Here is a 26,274-nt window from a genome sequence, read left to right as displayed (position 1 = left end):
AAAGATTTTCTCCAGCTGCTTCTATACCCTCAGTTTTGCACAGTAGAACACGACAATAAAGAAGCAAAGACTCTAAGCGTCTTAACATAAAATATGGAGGTAAAGAAACAAAGCTTTGGTGGAAAATCAAAAATGTGCTCAAAATCTGCTAAACAGACATAGAAGGGTTGTTTCTGCAATAAGCAAAGATGTTCTCAAGCTGCTTCTATACCCTTGGTTTTGCACAGTAGAACACGGCACTGAAGATGCAGAGACTCAGTGGAAAATCAAAGATGTGCTCAATAAAGACATTTGACAGCTTGCTTTAGCAAGGACGCCTGAACAGGGACTTGAACCCTGGACCCTCAGATTAAAAGTCTGATGCTCTACCGACTGAGCTATCCAGGCTCTGAAAAATGCTCTTCTTAGCTCCTCTAAGCGTCTTAACATAAAATATGGAGGTAAAGAAACAAAGCTTTGGTGGAAAATCAACAATGTGCCCAAAATTTGCTAAACAGACATAGAAGGGTTGTTTCTGCAAAAAACAAAGATTTTCTCCAGCTGCTTCTATACCCTCAGTTTTGCACAGTAGAACACGACAATAAAGAAGCAAAGACTCAGTGGAAAATCAAAGATGTGCTCAATTAAGACATTTGACAGCTTGCTTTAGCAAGTACGCCTGAACAGGGACTTGAACCCTTATGCTCTACCGACTGAACTATCCAGGCTCTGAAAAATGCTCTTCTTAGCTCCTCTAAGCGTCTTAACATAAAATATGGAGGTAAAGAAACAAAGCTTTGGTGGAAAATCAAAAATGTGCTCAAAATCTGCTAAACAGACATAGAAGGGTTGTTTCTGCAATAAGCAAAGATGTTCTCAAGCTGCTTCTATACCCTTGGTTTTGCACAGTAGAACACGGCACTGAAGATGCAGAGACTCAGTGGAAAATCAAAGATGTGCTCAATAAAGACATTTGACAGCTTGCTTTAGCAAGGACGCCTGAACAGGGACTTGAACCCTGGACCCTCAGATTAAAAGTCTGATGCTCTACCGACTGAGCTATCCAGGCTCTGAAAAATGCTCTTCTTAGCTCCTCTAAGCGTCTTAACATAAAATATGGAGGTAAAGAAACAAAGCTTTGGTGGAAAATCAAAAATGTGCTCAAAATCTGCTAAACAGACATAGAAGGGTTGTTTCTGCAATAAGCAAAGATGTTCTCAAGCTGCTTCTATACCCTTGGTTTTGCACAGTAGAACACGGCACTGAAGATGCAGAGACTCAGTGGAAAATCAAAGATGTGCTCAATAAAGACATTTGACAGCTTGCTTTAGCAAGTACGCCTGAACAGGGACTTGAACCCTGGACCCTCAGATTAAAAGTCTGATGCTCTACCGACTGAGCTTTCCAGGCTCTGAAAAATGCTCTTCTTAGCTCCTCTAAGTGTCTTAACATAAAATATGGAGGTAAAGAAACAAAGCTTTGGTGGAAAATCAACAATGTGCCCAAAATTTGCTAAACAGACATAGAAGGGTTGTTTCTGCAAAAAACAAAGATTTTCTCAAGCTGCTTCTATACCCTCAGTTTTGCACAGTAGAACACGACAATAAAGAAGCAAAGACTCTAAGCGTCTTAACATAAAATATGGAGGTAAAGAAACAAAGCTTTGGTGGAAAATCAAAAATGTGCTCAAAATCTGCTAAACAGACATAGAAGGGTTGTTTCTGCAATAAGCAAAGATGTTCTCAAGCTGCTTCTATACCCTTGGTTTTGCACAGTAGAACACGGCACTGAAGATGCAGAGACTCAGTGGAAAATCAAAGATGTGCTCAATAAAGACATTTGACAGCTTGCTTTAGCAAGGACGCCTGAACAGGGACTTGAACCCTGGACTCTCAGATTAAAAGTCTGATGCTCTACCGACTGAGCTATCCAGGCTCTGAAAAATGCTCTTCTTAGCTCCTCTAAGCGTCTTAACATAAAATATGGAGGTAAAGAAACAAAGCTTTGGTGGAAAATCAACAATGTGCCCAAAATTTGCTAAACAGACATAGAAGGGTTGTTTCTGCAAAAAACAAAGATTTTCTCCAGCTGCTTCTATACCCTCAGTTTTGCACAGTAGAACACGACAATAAAGAAGCAAAGACTCAGTGGAAAATCAAAGATGTGCTCAATTAAGACATTTGACAGCTTGCTTTAGCAAGTACGCCTGAACAGGGACTTGAACCCTTATGCTCTACCGACTGAACTATCCAGGCTCTGAAAAATGCTCTTCTTAGCTCCTCTAAGCGTCTTAACATAAAATATGGAGGTAAAGAAACAAAGCGTTGGTGGAAAATCAAAAATGTGCTCAAAATCTGCTAAACAGACATAGAAGGGTTGTTTCTGCAATAAGCAAAGATGTTCTCAAGCTGCTTCTATACCCTTGGTTTTGCACAGTAGAACACGGCACTGAAGATGCAGAGACTCAGTGGAAAATCAAAGATGCGCTCAATAAAGACATTTGACAGCTTGCTTTAGCAAGGACGCCTGAACAGGGACTTGAACCCTGGACCCTCAGATTAAAAGTCTGATGCTCTACCGACTGAGCTATCCAGGCTCTGAAAAATGCTCTTCTTAGCTCCTCTAAGCGTCTTAACATAAAATATGGAGGTAAAGAAACAAAGCTTTGGTGGAAAATCAACAATGTGCCCAAAATTTGCTAAACAGACATAGAAGGGTTGTTTCTGCAAAAAACAAAGATTTTCTCCAGCTGCTTCTATACCCTCAGTTTTGCACAGTAGAACACGACAATAAAGAAGCAAAGACTCAGTGGAAAATCAAAGATGTGCTCAATTAAGACATTTGACAGCTTGCTTTAGCAAGTACGCCTGAACAGGGACTTGAACCCTGATGCTCTACCGACTGAACTATCCAGGCTCTGAAAAATGCTCTTCTTAGCTCCTCTAAGCGTCTTAACATAAAATATGGAGGTAAAGAAACAAAGCTTTGGTGGAAAATCAAAAATGTGCTCAAAATCTGCTAAACAGACATAGAAGGGTTGTTTCTGCAATAAGCAAAGATGTTCTCAAGCTGCTTCTGTACCCTTGGTTTTGCACAGTAGAACACGGCACTGTAGATGCAGAGACTCAGTGGAAAACCAAAGATGTGCTCAATAAAGACATTTGACAGCTTGCTTTAGCAAGTACGCCTGAACAGGGACTTGAACCCTGGACCCTCAGATTAAAAGTCTGATGCTCTACCGACTGAGCTTTCCAGGCTCTGAAAAATGCTCTTCTTAGCTCCTCTAAGTGTCTTAACATAAAATATGGAGGTAAAGAAACAAAGCTTTGGTGGAAAATCAACAATGTGCCCAAAATTTGCTAAACAGACATAGAAGGGTTGTTTCTGCAAAAAACAAAGATTTTCTCCAGCTGCTTCTATACCCTCAGTTTTGCACAGTAGAACACGACAATAAAGAAGCAAAGACTCTAAGCGTCTTAACATAAAATATGGAGGTAAAGAAACAAAGCTTTGGTGGAAAATCAAAAATGTGCTCAAAATCTGCTAAACAGACATAGAAGGGTTGTTTCTGCAATAAGCAAAGATGTTCTCAAGCTGCTTCTATACCCTTGGTTTTGCACAGTAGAACACGGCACTGAAGATGCAGAGACTCAGTGGAAAATCAAAGATGTGCTCAATAAAGACATTTGACAGCTTGCTTTAGCAAGGACGCCTGAACAGGGACTTGAACCCTGGACCCTCAGATTAAAAGTCTGATGCTCTACCGACTGAGCTATCCAGGCTCTGAAAAATGCTCTTCTTAGCTCCTCTAAGCGTCTTAACATAAAATATGGAGGTAAAGAAACAAAGCTTTGGTGGAAAATCAACAATGTGCCCAAAATTTGCTAAACAGACATAGAAGGGTTGTTTCTGCAAAAAACAAAGATTTTCTCCAGCTGCTTCTATACCCTCAGTTTTGCACAGTAGAACACGACAATAAAGAAGCAAAGACTCAGTGGAAAATCAAAGATGTGCTCAATTAAGACATTTGACAGCTTGCTTTAGCAAGTACGCCTGAACAGGGACTTGAACCCTTATGCTCTACCGACTGAACTATCCAGGCTCTGAAAAATGCTCTTCTTAGCTCCTCTAAGCGTCTTAACATAAAATATGGAGGTAAAGAAACAAAGCTTTGGTGGAAAATCAAAAATGTGCTCAAAATCTGCTAAACAGACATAGAAGGGTTGTTTCTGCAATAAGCAAAGATGTTCTCAAGCTGCTTCTATACCCTTGGTTTTGCACAGTAGAACACGGCACTGAAGATGCAGAGACTCAGTGGAAAATCAAAGATGTGCTCAATAAAGACATTTGACAGCTTGCTTTAGCAAGGACGCCTGAACAGGGACTTGAACCCTGGACCCTCAGATTAAAAGTCTGATGCTCTACCGACTGAGCTATCCAGGCTCTGAAAAATGCTCTTCTTAGCTCCTCTAAGCGTCTTAACATAAAATATGGAGGTAAAGAAACAAAGCTTTGGTGGAAAATCAACAATGTGCCCAAAATTTGCTAAACAGACATAGAAGGGTTGTTTCTGCAAAAAACAAAGATTTTCTCCAGCTGCTTCTATACCCTCAGTTTTGCACAGTAGAACACGACAATAAAGAAGCAAAGACTCTAAGCGTCTTAACATAAAATATGGAGGTAAAGAAACAAAGCTTTGGTGGAAAATCAAAAATGTGCTCAAAATCTGCTAAACAGACATAGAAGGGTTGTTTCTGCAATAAGCAAAGATGTTCTCAAGCTGCTTCTATACCCTTGGTTTTGCACAGTAGATCACGGCACTGAAGATGCAGAGACTCAGTGGAAAATCAAAGATGTGCTCAATAAAGACATTTGACAGCTTGCTTTAGCAAGGACGCCTGAACAGGGACTTGAACCCTGGACCCTCAGATTAAAAGTCTGATGCTCTACCGACTGAGCTATCCAGGCTCTGAAAAATGCTCTTCTTAGCTCCTCTAAGCGTCTTAACATAAAATATGGAGGTAAAGAAACAAAGCTTTGGTGGAAAATCAACAATGTGCCCAAAATTTGCTAAACAGACATAGAAGGGTTGTTTCTGCAAAAAACAAAGATTTTCTCCAGCTGCTTCTATACCCTCAGTTTTGCACAGTAGAACACGACAATAAAGAAGCAAAGACTCAGTGGAAAATCAAAGATGTGCTCAATTAAGACATTTGACAGCTTGCTTTAGCAAGTACGCCTGAACAGGGACTTGAACCCTTATGCTCTACCGACTGAACTATCCAGGCTCTGAAAAATGCTCTTCTTAGCTCCTCTAAGCGTCTTAACATAAAATATGGAGGTAAAGAAACAAAGCTTTGGTGGAAAATCAAAAATGTGCTCAAAATCTGCTAAACAGACATAGAAGGGTTGTTTCTGCAATAAGCAAAGATGTTCTCAAGCTGCTTCTATACCCTTGGTTTTGCACAGTAGAACACGGCACTGAAGATGCAGAGACTCAGTGGAAAATCAAAGATGTGCTCAATAAAGACATTTGACAGCTTGCTTTAGCAAGGACGCCTGAACAGGGACTTGAACCCTGGACCCTCAGATTAAAAGTCTGATGCTCTACCGACTGAGCTATCCAGGCTCTGAAAAATGCTCTTCTTAGCTCCTCTAAGCGTCTTAACATAAAATATGGAGGTAAAGAAACAAAGCTTTGGTGGAAAATCAAAAATGTGCTCAAAATCTGCTAAACAGACATAGAAGGGTTGTTTCTGCAATAAGCAAAGATGTTCTCAAGCTGCTTCTATACCCTTGGTTTTGCACAGTAGAACACGGCACTGAAGATGCAGAGACTCAGTGGAAAGTCAAAGATGTGCTCAATAAAGACATTTGACAGCTTGCTTTAGCAAGTACGCTTGAACAGGGACTTGAACCCTGGACCCTCAGATTAAAAGTCTGATGCTCTACCGACTGAGCTATCCAGGCTCTGAAAAATGCTCTTCTTAGCTCCTCTAAGCGTCTTAACATAAAATATGGAGGTAAAGAAACAAAGCTTTGGTGGAAAATCAAAAATGTGCTCAAAATCTGCTAAACAGACATAGAAGGGTTGTTTCTGCAATAAGCAAAGATGTTCTCAAGCTGCTTCTATACCCTTGGTTTTGCACAGTAGAACACGGCACTGAAGATGCAGAGACTCAGTGGAAAATCAAAGATGTGCTCAATAAAGACATTTGACAGCTTGCTTTAGCAAGTACGCCTGAACAGGGACTTGAACCCTGGACCCTCAGATTAAAAGTCTGATACTCTACCGACTGAGCTATCCAGGCTCTGAAAAATGCTCTTCTTAGCTCCTCTAAGTGTCTCAACATAAAATATGGAGGTAAAGAAACAAAGCTTTGGTGGAAAATCAACAATGTGCCCAAAATTTGCTAAACAGACATAGAAGGGTTGTTTCTGCAAAAAACAAAGTTTTTCTCAAGCTGCTTCTATACCCTCAGTTTTGCACAGTAGAACACGACAATAAAGAAGCAAAGACTCAGTGGAAAATCAAAGATGTGCTCAATTAAGACATTTGACAGCTTGCTTTAGCAAGTACGCCTGAACAGGGACTTGAACCCTTATGCTCTACCGACTGAACTATCCAGGCTCTGAAAAATGCTCTTCTTAGCTCCTCTAAGCGTCTTAACATAAAATATGGAGGTAAAGAAACAAAGCTTTGGTGGAAAATCAAAAATGTGCTCAAAATCTGCTAAACAGACATAGAAGGGTTGTTTCTGCAATAAGCAAAGATGTTCTCAAGCTGCTTCTATACCCTTGGTTTTGCACAGTAGAACACGGCACTGAAGATGCAGAGACTCAGTGGAAAATCAAAGATGTGCTCAATAAAGAATTTTGACAGCTTGCTTTAGCAAGGACGCCTGAACAGGGACTTGAACCCTGGACCCTCAGATTAAAAGTCTGATGCTCTACCGACTGAGCTATCCAGGCTCTGAAAAATGCTCTTCTTAGCTCCTCTAAGCGTCTTAACATAAAATATGGAGGTAAAGAAACAAAGCTTTGGTGGAAAATCAAAAATGTGCTCAAAATCTGCTAAACAGACATAGAAGGGTTGTTTCTGCAATAAGCAAAGATGTTCTCAAGCTGCTTCTATACCCTTGGTTTTGCACAGTAGAACACGGCACTGAAGATGCAGAGACTCAGTGGAAAATCAAAGATGTGCTCAATAAAGAATTTTGACAGCTTGCTTTAGCAAGGACGCCTGAACAGGGACTTGAACCCTGGACCCTCAGATTAAAAGTCTGATGCTCTACCGACTGAGCTATCCAGGCTCTGAAAAATGCTCTTCTTAGCTCCTCTAAGCGTCTTAACATAAAATATGGAGGTAAAGAAACAAAGCTTTGGTGGAAAATCAAAAATGTGCTCAAAATCTGCTAAACAGACATAGAAGGGTTGTTTCTGCAATAAGCAAAGATGTTCTCAAGCTGCTTCTATACCCTTGGTTTTGCACAGTAGAACACGGCACTGAAGATGCAGAGACTCAGTGGAAAATCAAAGATGTGCTCAATAAAGACATTTGACAGCTTGCTTTAGCAAGTACGCTTGAACAGGGACTTGAACCCTGGACCCTCAGATTAAAAGTCTGATGCTCTACCGACTGAGCTATCCAGGCTCTGAAAAATGCTCTTCTTAGCTCCTCTAAGCGTCTTAACATAAAATATGGAGGTAAAGAAACAAAGCTTTGGTGGAAAATCAAAAATGTGCTCAAAATCTGCTAAACAGACATAGAAGGGTTGTTTCTGCAATAAGCAAAGATGTTCTCAAGCTGCTTCTATACCCTTGGTTTTGCACAGTAGAACACGGCACTGAAGATGCAGAGACTCAGTGGAAAATCAAAGATGTGCTCAATAAAGACATTTGACAGCTTGCTTTAGCAAGTACGCCTGAACAGGGACTTGAACCCTGGACCCTCAGATTAAAAGTCTGATACTCTACCGACTGAGCTATCCAGGCTCTGAAAAATGCTCTTCTTAGCTCCTCTAAGTGTCTCAACATAAAATATGGAGGTAAAGAAACAAAGCTTTGGTGGAAAATCAACAATGTGCCCAAAATTTGCTAAACAGACATAGAAGGGTTGTTTCTGCAAAAAACAAAGTTTTTCTCAAGCTGCTTCTATACCCTCAGTTTTGCACAGTAGAACACGACAATAAAGAAGCAAAGACTCAGTGGAAAATCAAAGATGTGCTCAATTAAGACATTTGACAGCTTGCTTTAGCAAGTACGCCTGAACAGGGACTTGAACCCTTATGCTCTACCGACTGAACTATCCAGGCTCTGAAAAATGCTCTTCTTAGCTCCTCTAAGCGTCTTAACATAAAATATGGAGGTAAAGAAACAAAGCTTTGGTGGAAAATCAAAAATGTGCTCAAAATCTGCTAAACAGACATAGAAGGGTTGTTTCTGCAATAAGCAAAGATGTTCTCAAGCTGCTTCTATACCCTTGGTTTTGCACAGTAGAACACGGCACTGAAGATGCAGAGACTCAGTGGAAAATCAAAGATGTGCTCAATAAAGAGATTTGACAGCTTGCTTTAGCAAGGACGCCTGAACAGGGACTTGAACCCTGGACCCTCAGATTAAAAGTCTGATGCTCTACCGACTGAGCTATCCAGGCTCTGAAAAATGCTCTTCTTAGCTCCTCTAAGCGTCTTAACATAAAATATGGAGGTAAAGAAACAAAGCTTTGGTGGAAAATCAACAATGTGCCCAAAATTTGCTAAACAGACATAGAAGGGTTGTTTCTGCAAAAAACAAAGATTTTCTCCAGCTGCTTCTATACCCTCAGTTTTGCACAGTAGAACACGACAATAAAGAAGCAAAGACTCAGTGGAAAATCAAAGATGTGCTCAATTAAGACATTTGACAGCTTGCTTTAGCAAGTACGCCTGAACAGGGACTTGAACCCTGATGCTCTACCGACTGAACTATCCAGGCTCTGAAAAATGCTCTTCTTAGCTCCTCTAAGCGTCTTAACATAAAATATGGAGGTAAAGAAACAAAGCTTTGGTAGAAAATCAAAAATGTGCTCAAAATCTGCTAAACAGACATAGAAGGGTTGTTTCTGCAATAAGCAAAGATGTTCTCAAGCTGCTTCTATACCCTTGGTTTTGCACAGTAGAACACGGCACTGAAGATGCAGAGACTCAGTGGAAAACCAAAGATGTGCTCAATAAAGACATTTGACAGCTTGCTTTAGCAAGTACGCCTGAACAGGGACTTGAACCCTGGACCCTCAGATTAAAAGTCTGATGCTCTACCGACTGAGCTATCCAGGCTCTGAAAAATGCTCTTCTTAGCTCCTCTAAGCGTCTTAACATAAAATATGGAGGTAAAGAAACAAAGCTTTGGTGGAAAATCAACAATGTGCCCAAAATTTGCTAAACAGACATAGAAGGGTTGTTTCTGCAAAAAACAAAGATTTTCTCCAGCTGCTTCTATACCCTCAGTTTTGCACAGTAGAACACGACAATAAAGAAGCAAAGACTCAGTGGAAAATCAAAGATGTGCTCAATTAAGACATTTGACAGCTTGCTTTAGCAAGTACGCCTGAACAGGGACTTGAACCCTTATGCTCTACCGACTGAACTATCCAGGCTCTGAAAAATGCTCTTCTTAGCTCCTCTAAGCGTCTTAACATAAAATATGGAGGTAAAGAAACAAAGCTTTGGTGGAAAATCAAAAATGTGCTCAAAATCTGCTAAACAGACATAGAAGGGTTGTTTCTGCAATAAGCAAAGATGTTCTCAAGCTGCTTCTATACCCTTGGTTTTGCACAGTAGAACACGGCACTGAAGATGCAGAGACTCAGTGGAAAATCAAAGATGTGCTCAATAAAGACATTTGACAGCTTGCTTTAGCAAGTACGCCTGAACAGGGACTTGAACCCTGGACCCTCAGATTAAAAGTCTGATGCTCTACCGACTGAGCTTTCCAGGCTCTGAAAAATGCTCTTCTTAGCTCCTCTAAGTGTCTTAACATAAAATATGGAGGTAAAGAAACAAAGCTTTGGTGGAAAATCAACAATGTGCCCAAAATTTGCTAAACAGACATAGAAGGGTTGTTTCTGCAAAAAACAAAGATTTTCTCCAGCTGCTTCTATACCCTCAGTTTTGCACAGTAGAACACGACAATAAAGAAGCAAAGACTCAGTGGAAAATCAAAGATGTGCTCAATTAAGACATTTGACAGCTTGCTTTAGCAAGTACGCCTGAACAGGGACTTGAACCCTTATGCTCTACCGACTGAACTATCCAGGCTCTGAAAAATGCTCTTCTTAGCTCCTCTAAGCGTCTTAACATAAAATATGGAGGTAAAGAAACAAAGCTTTGGTGGAAAATCAAAAATGTGCTCAAAATCTGCTAAACAGACATAGAAGGGTTGTTTCTGCAATAAGCAAAGATGTTCTCAAGCTGCTTCTATACCCTTGGTTTTGCACAGTAGAACACGGCACTGAAGATGCAGAGACTCAGTGGAAAATCAAAGATGTGCTCAATAAAGACATTTGACAGCTTGCTTTAGCAAGGACGCCTGAACAGGGACTTGAACCCTGGACCCTCAGATTAAAAGTCTGATGCTCTACCGACTGAGCTATCCAGGCTCTGAAAAATGCTCTTCTTAGCTCCTCTAAGCGTCTTAACATAAAATATGGAGGTAAAGAAACAAAGCTTTGGTGGAAAATCAAAAATGTGCTCAAAATCTGCTAAACAGACATAGAAGGGTTGTTTCTGCAATAAGCAAAGATGTTCTCAAGCTGCTTCTATACCCTTGGTTTTGCACAGTAGAACACGGCACTGAAGATGCAGAGACTCAGTGGAAAATCAAAGATGTGCTCAATAAAGACATTTGACAGCTTGCTTTAGCAAGTACGCTTGAACAGGGACTTGAACCCTGGACCTCAGATTAAAAGTCTGATGCTCTACCGACTGAGCTATCCAGGCTCTGAAAAATGCTCTTCTTAGCTCCTCTAAGCGTCTTAACATAAAATATGGAGGTAAAGAAACAAAGCTTTGGTGGAAAATCAAAAATGTGCTCAAAATCTGCTAAACAGACATAGAAGGGTTGTTTCTGCAATAAGCAAAGATGTTCTCAAGCTGCTTCTATACCCTTGGTTTTGCACAGTAGAACACGGCCCTGAAGATACAGAGACTCAGTGGAAAATCAAAGATGTGCTCAATAAAGACATTTGACAGCTTGCTTTAGCAAGTACGCCTGAACAGGGACTTGAACCCTGGACCCTCAGATTAAAAGTCTGATGCTCTACCGACTGAGCTATCCAGGCTCTGAAAAATGCTCTTCTTAGCTCCTCTAAGTGTCTCAACATAAAATATGGAGGTAAAGAAACAAAGCTTTGGTGGAAAATCAACAATGTGCCCAAAATTTGCTAAACAGACATAGAAGGGTTGTTTCTGCAAAAAACAAAGATTTTCTCAAGCTGCTTCTATACCCTCAGTTTTGCACAGTAGAACACGACAATAAAGAAGCAAAGACTCAGTGGAAAATCAAAGATGTGCTCAATTAAGACATTTGACAGCTTGCTTTAGCAAGTACGCCTGAACAGGGACTTGAACCCTGATGCTCTACCGACTGAACTATCCAGGCTCTGAAAAATGCTCTTCTTAGCTCCTCTAAGCGTCTTAACATAAAATATGGAGGTAAAGAAACAAAGCTTTGGTGGAAAATCAAAAATGTGCTCAAAATCTGCTAAACAGACATAGAAGGGTTGTTTCTGCAATAAGCAAAGATGTTCTCAAGCTGCTTTTATACCCTTGGTTTTGCACAGTAGAACACGGCACTGAAGATGCAGAGACTCAGTGGAAAATCAAAGATGTGCTCAATAAAGACATTTGACAGCTTGCTTTAGCAAGTACGCCTGAACAGGGACTTGAACCCTGGACCCTCAGATTAAAAGTCTGATGCTCTACCGACTGAGCTATCCAGGCTCTGAAAAATGCTCTTCTTAGCTCCTCTAAGCGTCTTAACATAAAATATGGAGGTAAAGAAACAAAGCTTTGGTGGAAAATCAACAATGTGCCCAAAATTTGCTAAACAGACATAGAAGGGTTGTTTCTGCAAAAAACAAAGATTTTCTCAAGCTGCTTCTATACCCTCAGTTTTGCACAGTAGAACACGACAATAAAGAAGCAAAGACTCAGTGGAAAATCAAAGATGTGCTCAATTAAGACATTTGACAGCTTGCTTTAGCGAGTACGCCTGAACAGGGACTTGAACCCTGATGCTCTACCGACTGAACTATCCAGGCTCTGAAAAATGCTCTTCTTAGCTCCTCTAAGCGTCTTAACATAAAATATGGAGGTAAAGAAACAAAGCTTCGGTGGAAAATCAAAAATGTGCTCAAAATCTGCTAAACAGACATAGAAGGGTTGTTTCTGCAATAAGCAAAGATGTTCTCAAGCTGCTTCTATACCCTTGGTTTTGCACAGTAGAACACGGCACTGAAGATGCAGAGACTCAGTGGAAAACCAAAGATGTGCTCAATAAAGACATTTGACAGCTTGCTTTAGCAAGTACGCCTGAACAGGGACTTGAACCCTGGACCCTCAGATTAAAAGTCTGATGCTCTACCGACTGAGCTATCCAGGCTCTGAAAAATGCTCTTCTTAGCTCCTCTAAGCGTCTTAACATAAAATATGGAGGTAAAGAAACAAAGATTTGGTGGAAAATCAACAATGTGCCCAAAATTTGCTAAACAGACATAGAAGGGTTGTTTCTGCAAAAAACAAAGTTTTTCTCAAGCTGCTTCTATACCCTCAGTTTTGCACAGTAGAACACGACAATAAAGAAGCAAAGACTCAGTGGAAAATCAAAGATGTGCTCAATTAAGACATTTGACAGCTTGCTTTAGCAAGTACGCCTGAACAGGGACTTGAACCCTTATGCTCTACCGACTGAACTATCCAGGCTCTGAAAAATGCTCTTCTTAGCTCCTCTAAGCGTCTTAACATAAAATATGGAGGTAAAGAAACAAAGCTTTGGTGGAAAATCAAAAATGTGCTCAAAATCTGCTAAACAGACATAGAAGGGTTGTTTCTGCAATAAGCAAAGATGTTCTCAAGCTGCTTCTATACCCTTGGTTTTGCACAGTAGAACACGGCACTGAAGATGCAGAGACTCAGTGGAAAATCAAAGATGTGCTCAATAAAGACATTTGACAGCTTGCTTTAGCAAGGACGCCTGAACAGGGACTTGAACCCTGGACCCTCAGATTAAAAGTCTGATGCTCTACCGACTGAGCTATCCAGGCTCTGAAAAATGCTCTTCTTAGCTCCTCTAAGCGTCTTAACATAAAATATGGAGGTAAAGAAACAAAGCTTTGGTGGAAAATCAACAATGTGCCCAAAATTTGCTAAACAGACATAGAAGGGTTGTTTCTGCAAAAAACAAAGATTTTCTCAAGCTGCTTCTATACCCTCAGTTTTGCACAGTAGAACACGACAATAAAGAAGCAAAGACTCAGTGGAAAATCAAAGATGTGCTCAATTAAGACATTTGACAGCTTGCTTTAGCAAGTACGCCTGAACAGGGACTTGAACCCTGATGCTCTACCGACTGAACTATCCAGGCTCTGAAAAATGCTCTTCTTAGCTCCTCTAAGCGTCTTAACATAAAATATGGAGGTAAAGAAACAAAGCTTTGGTGGAAAATCAAAAATGTGCTCAAAATCTGCTAAACAGACATAGAAGGGTTGTTTCTGCAATAAGCAAAGATGTTCTCAAGCTGCTTTTATACCCTTGGTTTTGCACAGTAGAACACGGCACTGAAGATGCAGAGACTCAGTGGAAAATCAAAGATGTGCTCAATAAAGACATTTGACAGCTTGCTTTAGCAAGTACGCCTGAACAGGGACTTGAACCCTGGACCCTCAGATTAAAAGTCTGATGCTCTACCGACTGAGCTTTCCAGGCTCTGAAAAACGCTCTTCTTAGCTCCTCTAAGTGTCTTAACATAAAATATGGAGGTAAAGAAACAAAGCTTTGGTGGAAAATCAACAATGTGCCCAAAATTTGCTAAACAGACATAGAAGGGTTGTTTCTGCAAAAAACAAAGATTTTCTCAAGCTGCTTCTATACCCTCAGTTTTGCACAGTAGAACACGACAATAAAGAAGCAAAGACTCTAAGCGTCTTAACATAAAATATGGAGGTAAAGAAACAAAGCTTTGGTGGAAAATCAAAAATGTGCTCAAAATCTGCTAAACAGACATAGAAGGGTTGTTTCTGCAATAAGCAAAGATGTTCTCAAGCTGCTTCTATACCCTTGGTTTTGCACAGTAGAACACGGCACTGAAGATGCAGAGACTCAGTGGAAAATCAAAGATGTGCTCAATAAAGACATTTGACAGCTTGCTTTAGCAAGGACGCCTGAACAGGGACTTGAACCCTGGACTCTCAGATTAAAAGTCTGATGCTCTACCGACTGAGCTATCCAGGCTCTGAAAAATGCTCTTCTTAGCTCCTCTAAGCGTCTTAACATAAAATATGGAGGTAAAGAAACAAAGCTTTGGTGGAAAATCAACAATGTGCCCAAAATTTGCTAAACAGACATAGAAGGGTTGTTTCTGCAAAAAACAAAGATTTTCTCCAGCTGCTTCTATACCCTCAGTTTTGCACAGTAGAACACGACAATAAAGAAGCAAAGACTCAGTGGAAAATCAAAGATGTGCTCAATTAAGACATTTGACAGCTTGCTTTAGCAAGTACGCCTGAACAGGGACTTGAACCCTTATGCTCTACCGACTGAACTATCCAGGCTCTGAAAAATGCTCTTCTTAGCTCCTCTAAGCGTCTTAACATAAAATATAGAGGTAAAGAAACAAAGCGTTGGTGGAAAATCAAAAATGTGCTCAAAATCTGCTAAACAGACATAGAAGGGTTGTTTCTGCAATAAGCAAAGATGTTCTCAAGCTGCTTCTATACCCTTGGTTTTGCACAGTAGAACACGGCACTGAAGATGCAGAGACTCAGTGGAAAATCAAAGATGTGCTCAATAAAGACATTTGACAGCTTGCTTTAGCAAGGACGCCTGAACAGGGACTTGAACCCTGGACCCTCAGATTAAAAGTCTGATGCTCTACCGACTGAGCTATCCAGGCTCTGAAAAATGCTCTTCTTAGCTCCTCTAAGCGTCTTAACATAAAATATGGAGGTAAAGAAACAAAGCTTTGGTGGAAAATCAACAATGTGCCCAAAATTTGCTAAACAGACATAGAAGGGTTGTTTCTGCAAAAAACAAAGATTTTCTCCAGCTGCTTCTATACCCTCAGTTTTGCACAGTAGAACACGACAATAAAGAAGCAAAGACTCAGTGGAAAATCAAAGATGTGCTCAATTAAGACATTTGACAGCTTGCTTTAGCAAGTACGCCTGAACAGGGACTTGAACCCTGATGCTCTACCGACTGAACTATCCAGGCTCTGAAAAATGCTCTTCTTAGCTCCTCTAAGCGTCTTAACATAAAATATGGAGGTAAAGAAACAAAGCTTTGGTGGAAAATCAAAAATGTGCTCAAAATCTGCTAAACAGACATAGAAGGGTTGTTTCTGCAATAAGCAAAGATGTTCTCAAGCTGCTTCTATACCCTTGGTTTTGCACAGTAGAACACGGCACTGAAGATGCAGAGACTCAGTGGAAAATCAAAGATGTGCTCAATAAAGACATTTGACAGCTTGCTTTAGCAAGTACGCCTGAACAGGGACTTGAACCCTGGACCCTCAGATTAAAAGTCTGATGCTCTACCGACTGAGCTTTCCAGGCTCTGAAAAATGCTCTTCTTAGCTCCTCTAAGTGTCTTAACATAAAATATGGAGGTAAAGAAACAAAGCTTTGGTGGAAAATCAACAATGTGCCCAAAATTTGCTAAACAGACATAGAAGGGTTGTTTCTGCAAAAAACAAAGATTTTCTCAAGCTGCTTCTATACCCTCAGTTTTGCACAGTAGAACACGACAATAAAGAAGCAAAGACTCTAAGCGTCTTAACATAAAATATGGAGGTAAAGAAACAAAGCTTTGGTGGAAAATCAAAAATGTGCTCAAAATCTGCTAAACAGACATAGAAGGGTTGTTTCTGCAATAAGCAAAGATGTTCTCAAGCTGCTTCTATACCCTTGGTTTTGCACAGTAGAACACGGCACTGAAGATGCAGAGACTCAGTGGAAAATCAAAGATGTGCTCAATAAAGACATTTGACAGCTTGCTTTAGCAAGGACGCCTGAACAGGGACTTGAACCCTGGACCCTCAGATTAAAAGTCTGATGCTCTACCGACTGAGCTATCCAGGCTCTGAAAAATGCTCTTCTTAGCTCCTCTAAGCGTCTTAACATAAAATATGGAGGTAAAGAAACAAAGCTTTGGTGGAAAATCAACAATGTGCCCAAAATTTGCTAAACAGACATAGAAGGGTTGTTTCTGCAAAAAACAAAGATTTTCTCCAGCTGCTTCTATACCCTCAGTTTTGCACAGTAGAACACGACAATAAAGAAGCAAAGACTCAGTGGAAAATCAAAGATGTGCTCAATTAAGACATTTGACAGCTTGCTTTAGCAAGTACGCCTGAACAGGGACTTGAACCCTTATGCTCTACCGACTGAACTCTCCAGGCTCTGAAAAATGCTCTTCTTAGCTCCTCTAAGCGTCTTAACATAAAATATGGAGGTAAAGAAACAAAGCTTTGGTGGAAAATCAAAAATGTGCTCAAAATCTGCTAAACAGACATAGAAGGGTTGTTTCTGCAATAAGCAAAGATGTTCTCAAGCTGCTTCTATACCCTTGGTTTTGCACAGTAGAACACGGCACTGAAGATGCAGAGACTCAGTGGAAAATCAAAGATGTGCTCAATAAAGACATTTGACAGCTTGCTTTAGCAAGGACGCCTGAACAGGGACTTGAACCCTGGACCCTCAGATTAAAAGTCTGATGCTCTACCGACTGAGCTATCCAGGCTCTGAAAAATGCTCTTCTTAGCTCCTCTAAGCGTCTTAACATAAAATATGGAGGTAAAGAAACAAAGCTTTGGTGGAAAATCAAAAATGTGCTCAAAATCTGCTAAACAGACATAGAAGGGTTGTTTCTGCAATAAGCAAAGATGTTCTCAAGCTGCTTCTATACCCTTGGTTTTGCACAGTAGAACACGGCACTGAAGATGCAGAGACTCAGTGGAAAATCAAAGATGTGCTCAATAAAGACATTTGACAGCTTGCTTTAGCAAGGACGCCTGAACAGGGACTTGAACCCTGGACCCTCAGATTAAAAGTCTGATGCTCTACCGACTGAGCTATCCAGGCTCTGAAAAATGCTCTTCTTAGCTCCTCTAAGCGTCTTAACATAAAATATGGAGGTAAAGAAACAAAGCTTTGGTGGAAAATCAAAAATGTGCTCAAAATCTGCTAAACAGACATAGAAGGGTTGTTTCTGCAATAAGCAAAGATGTTCTCAAGCTGCTTCTATACCCTTGGTTTTGCACAGTAGAACACGGCACTGAAGATGCAGAGACTCAGTGGAAAATCAAAGATGTGCTCAATAAAGACATTTGACAGCTTGCTTTAGCAAGTACGCCTGAACAGGGACTTGAACCCTGGACCCTCAGATTAAAAGTCTGATGCTCTACCGACTGAGCTATCCAGGCTCTGAAAAATGCTCTTCTTAGCTCCTCTAAGTGTCTTAACATAAAATATGGAGGTAAAGAAACAAAGCTTTGGTGGAAAATCAACAATGTGCCCAAAATTTGCTAAACAGACATAGAAGGGTTGTTTCTGCAAAAAACAAAGATTTTCTCAAGCTGCTTCTATACCCTCAGTTTTGCACAGTAGAACACGACAATAAAGAAGCAAAGACTCAGTGGAAAATCAAAGATGTGCTCAATTAAGACATTTGACAGCTTGCTTTAGCAAGTACGCCTGAACAGGGACTTGAACCCTGATGCTCTACCGACTGAACTATCCAGGCTCTGAAAAATGCTCTTCTTAGCTCCTCTAAGCGTCTTAACATAAGATATGGAGGTAAAGAAACAAAGCTTTGGTGGAAAATCAAAAATGTGCTCAAAATCTGCTAAACAGACATAGAAGGGTTGTTTCTGCAATAAGCAAAGATGTTCTCAAGCTGCTTTTATACCCTTGGTTTTGCACAGTAGAACACGGCACTGAAGATGCAGAGACTCAGTGGAAAATCAAAGATGTGCTCAATAAAGACATTTGACAGCTTGCTTTAGCAAGTACGCCTGAACAGGGACTTGAACCCTGGATCCTCAGATTAAAAGTCTGATGCTCTACCGACTGAGCTATCCAGGCTCTGAAAAATGCTCTTCTTAGCTCCTCTAAGCGTCTTAACATAAAATATGGAGGTAAAGAAACAAAGCTTTGGTGGAAAATCAAAAATGTGCTCAAAATCTGCTAAACAGACATAGAAGGGTTGTTTCTGCAATAAGCAAAGATGTTCTCAAGCTGCTTCTATACCCTTGGTTTTGCACAGTAGAACACGGCACTGAAGATGCAGAGACTCAGTGGAAAATCAAAGATGTGCTCAATAAAGACATTTGACAGCTTGCTTTAGCAAGCATGCCTGAACAGGAACTTGAACCCTGGATCCTCAGATTAAAAGTCTGATGCTCTACCGACTGAGCTATCCAGGCTCTGAAAAATGCTCTTCTTAGCTCCTCTAAGCGTCTTAACATAAAATATGGAGGTAAAGAAACAAAGCTTTGGTGGAAAATCAAAAATGTGCTCAAAATCTGCTAAACAGACATAGAAGGGTTGTTTCTGCAATAAGCAAAGATGTTCTCAAGCTGCTTCTATACCCTTGGTTTTGCACAGTAGAACACGGCACTGAAGATGCAGAGACTCAGTGGAAAATCAAAGATGTGCTCAATAAAGACATTTGACAGCTTGCTTTAGCAAGTATGCCTGAACAGGAACTTGAACCCTGGACCCTCAGATTAAAAGTCTGATGCTCTACCGACTGAGCTATCCAGGCTCTGAAAAATGCTCTTCTTAGCTCCTCTAAGTGTCTCAACATAAAATATGGAGGTAAAGAAACAAAGCTTTGGTGGAAAATCAACAATGTGCCCAAAATTTGCTAAACAGACATAGAAGGGTTGTTTCTGCAAAAAACAAAGATTTTCTCAAGCTGCTTCTATACCCTCAGTTTTGGACAGTAGAACACGACAATAAAGAAGCAAAGACTCAGTGGAAAATCAAAGATGTGCTCAATTAAGACATTTGACAGCTTGCTTTAGCAAGTACGCCTGAACAGGGACTTGAACCCTGATGCTCTACCGACTGAACTATCCAGGCTCTGAAAAATGCTCTTCTTAGCTCCTCTAAGCGTCTTAACATAAAATATGGAGGTAAAGAAACAAAGCTTTGGTGGAAAATCAACAATGTGCCCAAAATTTGCTAAACAGACATAGAAGGGTTGTTTCTGCAAAAAACAAAGATTTTCTCAAGCTGCTTCTATACCCTCAGTTTTGCACAGTAGAACACGACAATAAAGAAGCAAAGACTCAGTGGAAAATCAAAGATGTGCTCAATTAAGACATTTGACAGCTTGCTTTAGCGAGTACGCCTGAACAGGGACTTGAACCCTGATGCTCTACCGACTGAACTATCCAGGCTCTGAAAAATGCTCTTCTTAGCTCCTCTAAGCGTCTTAACATAAAATATGGAGGTAAAGAAACAAAGCTTTGGTGGAAAATCAAAAATGTGCTCAAAATCTGCTAAACAGACATAGAAGGGTTGTTTCTGCAATAAGCAAAGATGTTCTCATGCTGCTTCTATACCCTTGGTTTTGCACAGTAGAACACGGCACTGAAGATGCAGAGACTCAGTGGAAAACCAAAGATGTGCTCAATAAAGATATTTGACAGCTTGCTTTAGCAAGTACGCCTGAACAGGGACTTGAACCCTGGACCCTCAGATTAAAAGTCTGATGCTCTACCGACTGAGCTATCCAGGCTCTGAAAAATGCTCTTCTTAGCTCCTCTAAGCGTCTTAACATAAAATATGGAGGTAAAGAAACAAAGCTTTGGTGGAAAATCAACAATGTGCCCAAAATTTGCTAAACAGACATAGAAGGGTTGTTTCTGCAAAAAACAAAGATTTTCTCAAGCTGCTTCTATACCCTCAGTTTTGCACAGTAGAACACGACAATAAAGAAGCAAAGACTCAGTGGAAAATCAAAGATGTGCTCAATTAAGACATTTGACAGCTTGCTTTAGCAAGTACGCCTGAACAGGGACTTGAACCCTGATGCTCTACCGACTGAACTATCCAGGCTCTGAAAAATGCTCTTCTTAGCTCCTCTAAGCGTCTTAACATAAAATATGGAGGTAAAGAAACAAAGCTTTGGTGGAAAATCAAAAATGTGCTCAAAATCTGCTAAACAGACATAGAAGGGTTGTTTCTGCAATAAGCAAAGATGTTCTCAAGCTGCTTCTATACCCTTGGTTTTGCACAGTAGAACACGGCACTGAAGATGCAGAGACTCAGTGGAAAACCAAAGATGTGCTCAATAAAGACATTTGACAGCTTGCTTTAGCAAGTACGCCTGAACAGGGAATTGAACCCTGGACCCTCAGATTAAAAGTCTGATGCTCTACCAACTGAGCTATCCAGGCTCTGAAAAATGCTCTTCTTAGCTCCTCTAAGCGTCTTAACATAAAATATGGAGGTAAAGAAACAAAGCTTTGGTGGAAAATCAACAATGTGCCCAAAATTTGCTAAACAGACATAGAAGGGTTGTTTCTGCAAAAAACAAAGATTTTCTCCAGCTGCTTCTATACCCTCAGTTTTGCACAGTAGAACACGACAATAAGGAAGCAAAGACTCAGTGGAAAATCAAAGATGTGCTCAATTAAGACATTTGACAGCTTGCTTTAGCAAGTACGCCTGAACAGGGACTTGAACCCTTATGCTCTACCGACTGAACTATCCAGGCTCTGAAAAATGCTCTTCTTAGCTCCTCTAAGCGTCTTAACATAAAATATGGAGGTAAAGAAACAAAGCTTTGGTGGAAAATCAAAAATGTGCTCAAAATCTGCTAAACAGACATAGAAGGGTTGTTTCTGCAATAAGCAAAGATGTTCTCAAGCTGCTTCTATACCCTTGGTTTTGCACAGTAGAAAACGGCACTGAAGATGCAGAGACTCAGTGGAAAATCAAAGATGTGCTCAATAAAGACATTTGACAGCTTGCTTTAGCAAGGACGCCTGAACAGGGACTTGAACCCTGGACCCTCAGATTAAAAGTCTGATGCTCTACCGACTGAGCTATCCAGGCTCTGAAAAATGCTCTTCTTAGCTCCTCTAAGCGTCTTAACATAAAATATGGAGGTAAAGAAACAAAGCTTTGGTGGAAAATCAAAAATGTGCTCAAAATCTGCTAAACAGACATAGAAGGGTTGTTTCTGCAATAAGCAAAGATGTTCTCAAGCTGCTTCTATACCCTTGGTTTTGCACAGTAGAACACGGCACTGAAGATGCAGAGACTCAGTGGAAAATCAAAGATGTGCTCAATAAAGACATTTGACAGCTTGCTTTAGCAAGTACGCCTGAACAGGGACTTGAACCCTGGACCCTCAGATTAAAAGTCTGATGCTCTACCGACTGAGCTATCCAGGCTCTGAAAAATGCTCTTCTTAGCTCCTCTAAGTGTCTTAACATAAAATATGGAGGTAAAGAAACAAAGCTTTGGTGGAAAATCAACAATGTGCCCAAAATTTGCTAAACAGACATAGAAGGGTTGTTTCTGCAAAAAACAAAGATTTTCTCAAGCTGCTTCTATACCCTCAGTTTTGCACAGTAGAACACGACAATAAAGAAGCAAAGACTCAGTGGAAAATCAAAGATGTGCTCAATTAAGACATTTGACAGCTTGCTTTAGCAAGTACGCCTGAACAGGGACTTGAACCCTTATGCTCTACCGACTGAACTATCCAGGCTCTGAAAAATGCTCTTCTTAGCTCCTCTAAGCGTCTTAACATAAAATATGGAGGTAAAGAAACAAAGCTTTGGTGGAAAATCAAAAATGTGCTCAAAATCTGCTAAACAGACATAGAAGGGTTGTTTCTGCAATAAGCAAAGATGTTCTCAAGCTGCTTTTATACCCTTGGTTTTGCACAGTAGAACACGGCACTGAAGATGCAGAGACTCAGTGGAAAATCAAAGATGTGCTCAATAAAGACATTTGACAGCTTGCTTTAGCAAGTACGCCTGAACAGGGACTTGAACCCTGGATCCTCAGATTAAAAGTCTGATGCTCTACCGACTGAGCTATCCAGGCTCTGAAAAATGCTCTTCTTAGCTCCTCTAAGCGTCTTAACATAAAATATGGAGGTAACGAAACAAAGCTTTGGTGGAAAATCAAAAATGTGCTCAAAATCTGCTAAACAGACATAGAAGGGTTGTTTCTGCAATAAGCAAAGATGTTCTCAAGCTGCTTCTATACCCTTGGTTTTGCACAGTAGAACACGGCACTGAAGATGCAGAGACTCAGTGGAAAATGAAAGATGTGCTCAATAAAGACATTTGACAGCTTGCTTTAGCAAGCATGCCTGAACAGGAACTTGAACCCTGGATCCTCAGATTAAAAGTCTGATGCTCTACCGACTGAGCTATCCAGGCTCTGGAAAATGCTCTTCTTAGCTCCTCTAAGTGTCTTAACATAAAATATGGAGGTAAAGAAACAAAGCTTTGGTGGAAAATCAACAATGTGCCCAAAATTTGCTAAACAGACATAGAAGGGTTGTTTCTGCAAAAAACAAAGATTTTCTCAAGCTGCTTCTATACCCTCAGTTTTGCACAGTAGAACACGACAATAAAGAAGCAAAGACTCAGTGGAAAATCAAAGATGTGCTCAATTAAGACATTTGACAGCTTGCTTTAGCAAGTACGCCTGAACAGGGACTTGAACCCTGATGCTCTACCGACTGAACTATCCAGGCTCTGAAAAATGCTCTTCTTAGCTCCTCTAAGCGTCTTAACATAAAATATGGAGGTAAAGAAACAAAGCTTTGGTGGAAAATCAAAAATGTGCTCAAAATCTGCTAAACAGACATAGAAGGGTTGTTTCTGCAATAAGCAAAGATGTTCTCAAGCTGCTTCTATACCCTTGGTTTTGCACAGTAGAACACGGCACTGAAGATGCAGAGACTCAGTGGAAAACCAAAGATGTGCTCAATAAAGACATTTGACAGCTTGCTTTAGCAAGTACGCCTGAACAGGGACTTGAACCCTGGACCCTCAGATTAAAAGTCTGATGCTCTACCAACTGAGCTATCCAGGCTCTGAAAAATGCTCTTCTTAGCTCCTCTAAGCGTCTTAACATAAAATATGGAGGTAAAGAAACAAAGCTTTGGTGGAAAATCAACAATGTGCCCAAAATTTGCTAAACAGACATAGAAGGGTTGTTTCTGCAAAAAACAAAGATTTTCTCCAGCTGCTTCTATACCCTCAGTTTTGCACAGTAGAACACGACAATAAGGAAGCAAAGACTCAGTGGAAAATCAAAGATGTGCTCAATTAAGACATTTGACAGCTTGCTTTAGCAAGTACGCCTGAACAGGGACTTGAACCCTTATGCTCTACCGACTGAACTATCCAGGCTCTGAAAAATGCTCTTCTTAGCTCCTCTAAGCGTCTTAACATAAAATATGGAGGTAAAGAAACAAAGCTTTGGTGGAAAATCAAAAATGTGCTCAATAAAGACATTTGACAGCTTGCTTTAGCAAGTACGCCTGAACAGGGACTTGAACCCTGGATCCTCAGATTAAAAGTCTGATGCTCTACCGACTGAGCTATCCAGGCTCTGAAAAATGCTCTTCTTAGCTCCTCTAAGCGTCTTAACATAAAATATGGAGGTAACGAAACAAAGCTTTGGTGGAAAATCAAAAATGTGCTCAAAATCTGCTAAACAGACATAGAAGGGTTGTTTCTGCAATAAGCAAAGATGTTCTCAAGCTGCTTCTATACCCTTGGTTTTGCACAGTAGAACACGGCACTGAAGATGCAGAGACTCAGTGGAAAATCAAAGATGTGCTCAATAAAGACATTTGACAGCTTGCTTTAGCAAGCATGCCTGAACAGGAACTTGAACCCTGGATCCTCAGATTAAAAGTCTGATGCTCTACCGACTGAGCTATCCAGGCTCTGGAAAATGCTCTTCTTAGCTCCTCTAAGTGTCTTAATATAAAATATGGAGGTAAAGAAACAAAGCTTTGGTGGAAAATCAAAAATGTGCTCAAAATCTGCTAAACAGACATAGAAGGGTTGTTTCTGCAATAAGCAAAGATGTTCTCAAGCTGCTTCTATATCCTTGGTTTTGCACAGTAGAACACGGCACTGAAGATGCAGAGACTCAGTGGAAAATCAAAGATGTGCTCAATAAAGACATTTGACAGCTTGCTTTAGCAAGTACGCCTGAACAGGGACTTGAACCCTGGACCCTCAGATTAAAAGTCTGATGCTCTACCGACTGAGCTATCCAGGCTCTGAAAAATGCTCTTCTTAGCTCCTCTAAGCGTCTTAACATAAAATATGGAGGTAAAGAAACAAAGCTTTGGTGGAAAATCAAAAATGTGCTCAAAATCTGCTAAACAGACATAGAAGGGTTGTTTCTGCAATAAGCAAAGATGTTCTCAAGCTGCTTCTATACCCTTGGTTTTGCACAGTAGAACACGGCACTGAAGATGCAGAGACTCAGTGGAAAATCAAAGATGTGCTCAATAAAGACATTTGACAGCTTGCTTTAGCAAGTATGCCTGAACAGGAACTTGAACCCTGGACCCTCAGATTAAAAGTCTGATGCTCTACCGACTGAGCTATCCAGGCTCTGAAAAATGCTCTTCTTAGCTCCTCTAAGCGTCTTAACATAAAATATGGAGGTAACGAAACAAAGCTTTGGTGGAAAATCAAAAATGTGCTCAAAATCTGCTAAACAGACATAGAAGGGTTGTTTCTGCAATAAGCAAAGATGTTCTCAAGCTGCTTCTATACCCTTGGTTTTGCACAGTAGAACACGGCACTGAAGATGCAGAGACTCAGTGGAAAATCAAAGATGTGCTCAATAAAGACATTTGACAGCTTGCTTTAGCAAGTATGCCTGAACAGGAACTTGAACCCTGGACCCTCAGATTAAAAGTCTGATGCTCTACCGACTGAGCTATCCAGGCTCTGAAAAATGCTCTTCTTAGCTCCTCTAAGCGTCTTAACATAAAATATGGAGGTAACGAAACAAAGCTTTGGTGGAAAATCAAAAATGTGCTCAAAATCTGCTAAACAGACATAGAAGGGTTGTTTCTGCAATAAGCAAAGATGTTCTCAAGCTGCTTCTATACCCTTGGTTTTGCACAGTAGAACACGGCACTGAAGATGCAGAGACTCAGTGGAAAATCAAAGATGTGCTCAATAAAGACATTTGACAGCTTGCTTTAGCAAGCATGCCTGAACAGGAACTTGAACCCTGGATCCTCAGATTAAAAGTCTGATGCTCTACCGACTGAGCTATCCAGGCTCTGAAAAATGCTCTTCTTAGCTCCTCTAAGCGTCTTAACATAAAATATGGAGGTAACGAAACAAAGCTTTGGTGGAAAATCAAAAATGTGCTCAAAATCTGCTAAACAGACATAGAAGGGTTGTTTCTGCAATAAGCAAAGATGTTCTCAAGCTGCTTCTATACCCTCAGTTTTGGACAGTAGAACACGACAATAAAGAAGCAAAGACTCAGTGGAAAATCAAAGATGTGCTCAATTAAGACATTTGACAGCTTGCTTTAGCAAGTACGCCTGAACAGGGACTTGAACCCTGATGCTCTACCGACTGAACTATCCAGGCTCTGAAAAATGCTCTTCTTAGCTCCTCTAAGCGTCTTAACATAAAATATGGAGGTAAAGAAACAAAGCTTTGGTGGAAAATCAAAAATGTGCTCAAAATCTGCTAAACAGACATAGAAGGGTTGTTTCTGCAATAAGCAAAGATGTTCTCAAGCTGCTTCTATACCCTGCTTCTATACCCCTGGACCCTCAGATTAAAAGTCTGATGCTCTACCGACTGAGCTATCCAGGCTCTGAAAAATGCTCTTCTTAGCTCCTCTAAGCGTCTTAACATAAAATATGGAGGTAAAGAAACAAAGCTTTGGTGGAAAATCAACAATGTGCCCAAAATTTGCTAAACAGACATAGAAGGGTTGTTTCTGCAAAAAACAAAGATTTTCTCAAGCTGCTTCTATACCCTCAGTTTTGCACAGTAGAACAC

At 40.5% G+C, this 26,274-nt stretch overlaps 27 non-coding genes across 27 annotated transcripts; all 27 read right to left on the bottom strand.

Moving 5' to 3' along the window:
• Positions 1 to 314: 314 nt before the first annotated feature.
• Positions 315 to 387, bottom strand: TRNAK-UUU (transfer RNA lysine (anticodon UUU)). The gene has a single exon. It is a non-coding gene; the product is annotated as a tRNA-Lys (tRNA).
• Positions 388 to 975: 588 nt separating this feature from the next.
• On the bottom strand, positions 976 to 1,048 carry TRNAK-UUU (transfer RNA lysine (anticodon UUU)). Its single transcript has one exon. It is a non-coding gene; the product is annotated as a tRNA-Lys (tRNA).
• Positions 1,049 to 2,502: 1,454 nt separating this feature from the next.
• TRNAK-UUU (transfer RNA lysine (anticodon UUU)) lies at positions 2,503 to 2,575 on the bottom strand. The gene has a single exon. It is a non-coding gene; the product is annotated as a tRNA-Lys (tRNA).
• A 1,113-nt stretch (positions 2,576 to 3,688) lies between these two features.
• TRNAK-UUU (transfer RNA lysine (anticodon UUU)) lies at positions 3,689 to 3,761 on the bottom strand. Its single transcript has one exon. It is a non-coding gene; the product is annotated as a tRNA-Lys (tRNA).
• A 588-nt stretch (positions 3,762 to 4,349) lies between these two features.
• On the bottom strand, positions 4,350 to 4,422 carry TRNAK-UUU (transfer RNA lysine (anticodon UUU)). The gene has a single exon. It is a non-coding gene; the product is annotated as a tRNA-Lys (tRNA).
• Positions 4,423 to 4,874: 452 nt separating this feature from the next.
• Positions 4,875 to 4,947, bottom strand: TRNAK-UUU (transfer RNA lysine (anticodon UUU)). The gene has a single exon. It is a non-coding gene; the product is annotated as a tRNA-Lys (tRNA).
• Positions 4,948 to 5,535: 588 nt separating this feature from the next.
• Positions 5,536 to 5,608, bottom strand: TRNAK-UUU (transfer RNA lysine (anticodon UUU)). The gene has a single exon. It is a non-coding gene; the product is annotated as a tRNA-Lys (tRNA).
• Positions 5,609 to 6,878: 1,270 nt separating this feature from the next.
• TRNAK-UUU (transfer RNA lysine (anticodon UUU)) lies at positions 6,879 to 6,951 on the bottom strand. The gene has a single exon. It is a non-coding gene; the product is annotated as a tRNA-Lys (tRNA).
• Positions 6,952 to 7,219: 268 nt separating this feature from the next.
• Positions 7,220 to 7,292, bottom strand: TRNAK-UUU (transfer RNA lysine (anticodon UUU)). The gene has a single exon. It is a non-coding gene; the product is annotated as a tRNA-Lys (tRNA).
• Positions 7,293 to 8,562: 1,270 nt separating this feature from the next.
• Positions 8,563 to 8,635, bottom strand: TRNAK-UUU (transfer RNA lysine (anticodon UUU)). Its single transcript has one exon. It is a non-coding gene; the product is annotated as a tRNA-Lys (tRNA).
• Positions 8,636 to 9,223: 588 nt separating this feature from the next.
• Positions 9,224 to 9,296, bottom strand: TRNAK-UUU (transfer RNA lysine (anticodon UUU)). The gene has a single exon. It is a non-coding gene; the product is annotated as a tRNA-Lys (tRNA).
• A 1,249-nt stretch (positions 9,297 to 10,545) lies between these two features.
• TRNAK-UUU (transfer RNA lysine (anticodon UUU)) lies at positions 10,546 to 10,618 on the bottom strand. Its single transcript has one exon. It is a non-coding gene; the product is annotated as a tRNA-Lys (tRNA).
• Positions 10,619 to 11,226: 608 nt separating this feature from the next.
• Positions 11,227 to 11,299, bottom strand: TRNAK-UUU (transfer RNA lysine (anticodon UUU)). Its single transcript has one exon. It is a non-coding gene; the product is annotated as a tRNA-Lys (tRNA).
• Positions 11,300 to 11,887: 588 nt separating this feature from the next.
• Positions 11,888 to 11,960, bottom strand: TRNAK-UUU (transfer RNA lysine (anticodon UUU)). Its single transcript has one exon. It is a non-coding gene; the product is annotated as a tRNA-Lys (tRNA).
• A 588-nt stretch (positions 11,961 to 12,548) lies between these two features.
• TRNAK-UUU (transfer RNA lysine (anticodon UUU)) lies at positions 12,549 to 12,621 on the bottom strand. The gene has a single exon. It is a non-coding gene; the product is annotated as a tRNA-Lys (tRNA).
• Positions 12,622 to 13,209: 588 nt separating this feature from the next.
• Positions 13,210 to 13,282, bottom strand: TRNAK-UUU (transfer RNA lysine (anticodon UUU)). The gene has a single exon. It is a non-coding gene; the product is annotated as a tRNA-Lys (tRNA).
• Positions 13,283 to 15,056: 1,774 nt separating this feature from the next.
• TRNAK-UUU (transfer RNA lysine (anticodon UUU)) lies at positions 15,057 to 15,129 on the bottom strand. The gene has a single exon. It is a non-coding gene; the product is annotated as a tRNA-Lys (tRNA).
• A 1,113-nt stretch (positions 15,130 to 16,242) lies between these two features.
• TRNAK-UUU (transfer RNA lysine (anticodon UUU)) lies at positions 16,243 to 16,315 on the bottom strand. The gene has a single exon. It is a non-coding gene; the product is annotated as a tRNA-Lys (tRNA).
• A 588-nt stretch (positions 16,316 to 16,903) lies between these two features.
• Positions 16,904 to 16,976, bottom strand: TRNAK-UUU (transfer RNA lysine (anticodon UUU)). Its single transcript has one exon. It is a non-coding gene; the product is annotated as a tRNA-Lys (tRNA).
• A 268-nt stretch (positions 16,977 to 17,244) lies between these two features.
• Positions 17,245 to 17,317, bottom strand: TRNAK-UUU (transfer RNA lysine (anticodon UUU)). The gene has a single exon. It is a non-coding gene; the product is annotated as a tRNA-Lys (tRNA).
• A 268-nt stretch (positions 17,318 to 17,585) lies between these two features.
• Positions 17,586 to 17,658, bottom strand: TRNAK-UUU (transfer RNA lysine (anticodon UUU)). Its single transcript has one exon. It is a non-coding gene; the product is annotated as a tRNA-Lys (tRNA).
• A 2,251-nt stretch (positions 17,659 to 19,909) lies between these two features.
• On the bottom strand, positions 19,910 to 19,982 carry TRNAK-UUU (transfer RNA lysine (anticodon UUU)). Its single transcript has one exon. It is a non-coding gene; the product is annotated as a tRNA-Lys (tRNA).
• Positions 19,983 to 20,570: 588 nt separating this feature from the next.
• On the bottom strand, positions 20,571 to 20,643 carry TRNAK-UUU (transfer RNA lysine (anticodon UUU)). The gene has a single exon. It is a non-coding gene; the product is annotated as a tRNA-Lys (tRNA).
• Positions 20,644 to 21,231: 588 nt separating this feature from the next.
• Positions 21,232 to 21,304, bottom strand: TRNAK-UUU (transfer RNA lysine (anticodon UUU)). Its single transcript has one exon. It is a non-coding gene; the product is annotated as a tRNA-Lys (tRNA).
• A 268-nt stretch (positions 21,305 to 21,572) lies between these two features.
• Positions 21,573 to 21,645, bottom strand: TRNAK-UUU (transfer RNA lysine (anticodon UUU)). Its single transcript has one exon. It is a non-coding gene; the product is annotated as a tRNA-Lys (tRNA).
• A 1,590-nt stretch (positions 21,646 to 23,235) lies between these two features.
• Positions 23,236 to 23,308, bottom strand: TRNAK-UUU (transfer RNA lysine (anticodon UUU)). Its single transcript has one exon. It is a non-coding gene; the product is annotated as a tRNA-Lys (tRNA).
• A 1,130-nt stretch (positions 23,309 to 24,438) lies between these two features.
• TRNAK-UUU (transfer RNA lysine (anticodon UUU)) lies at positions 24,439 to 24,511 on the bottom strand. Its single transcript has one exon. It is a non-coding gene; the product is annotated as a tRNA-Lys (tRNA).
• Positions 24,512 to 26,274: the final 1,763 nt, after the last annotated feature.

This window comes from Eleutherodactylus coqui, chromosome 7 (genome assembly GCF_035609145.1).
Source record: "Eleutherodactylus coqui strain aEleCoq1 chromosome 7, aEleCoq1.hap1, whole genome shotgun sequence".
NCBI lineage: Eukaryota > Metazoa > Chordata > Amphibia > Anura > Eleutherodactylidae > Eleutherodactylus > Eleutherodactylus coqui.
Note: the sequence above shows the minus strand (reverse complement) of the source record. Positions and strands in the feature narration are given on the sequence as shown.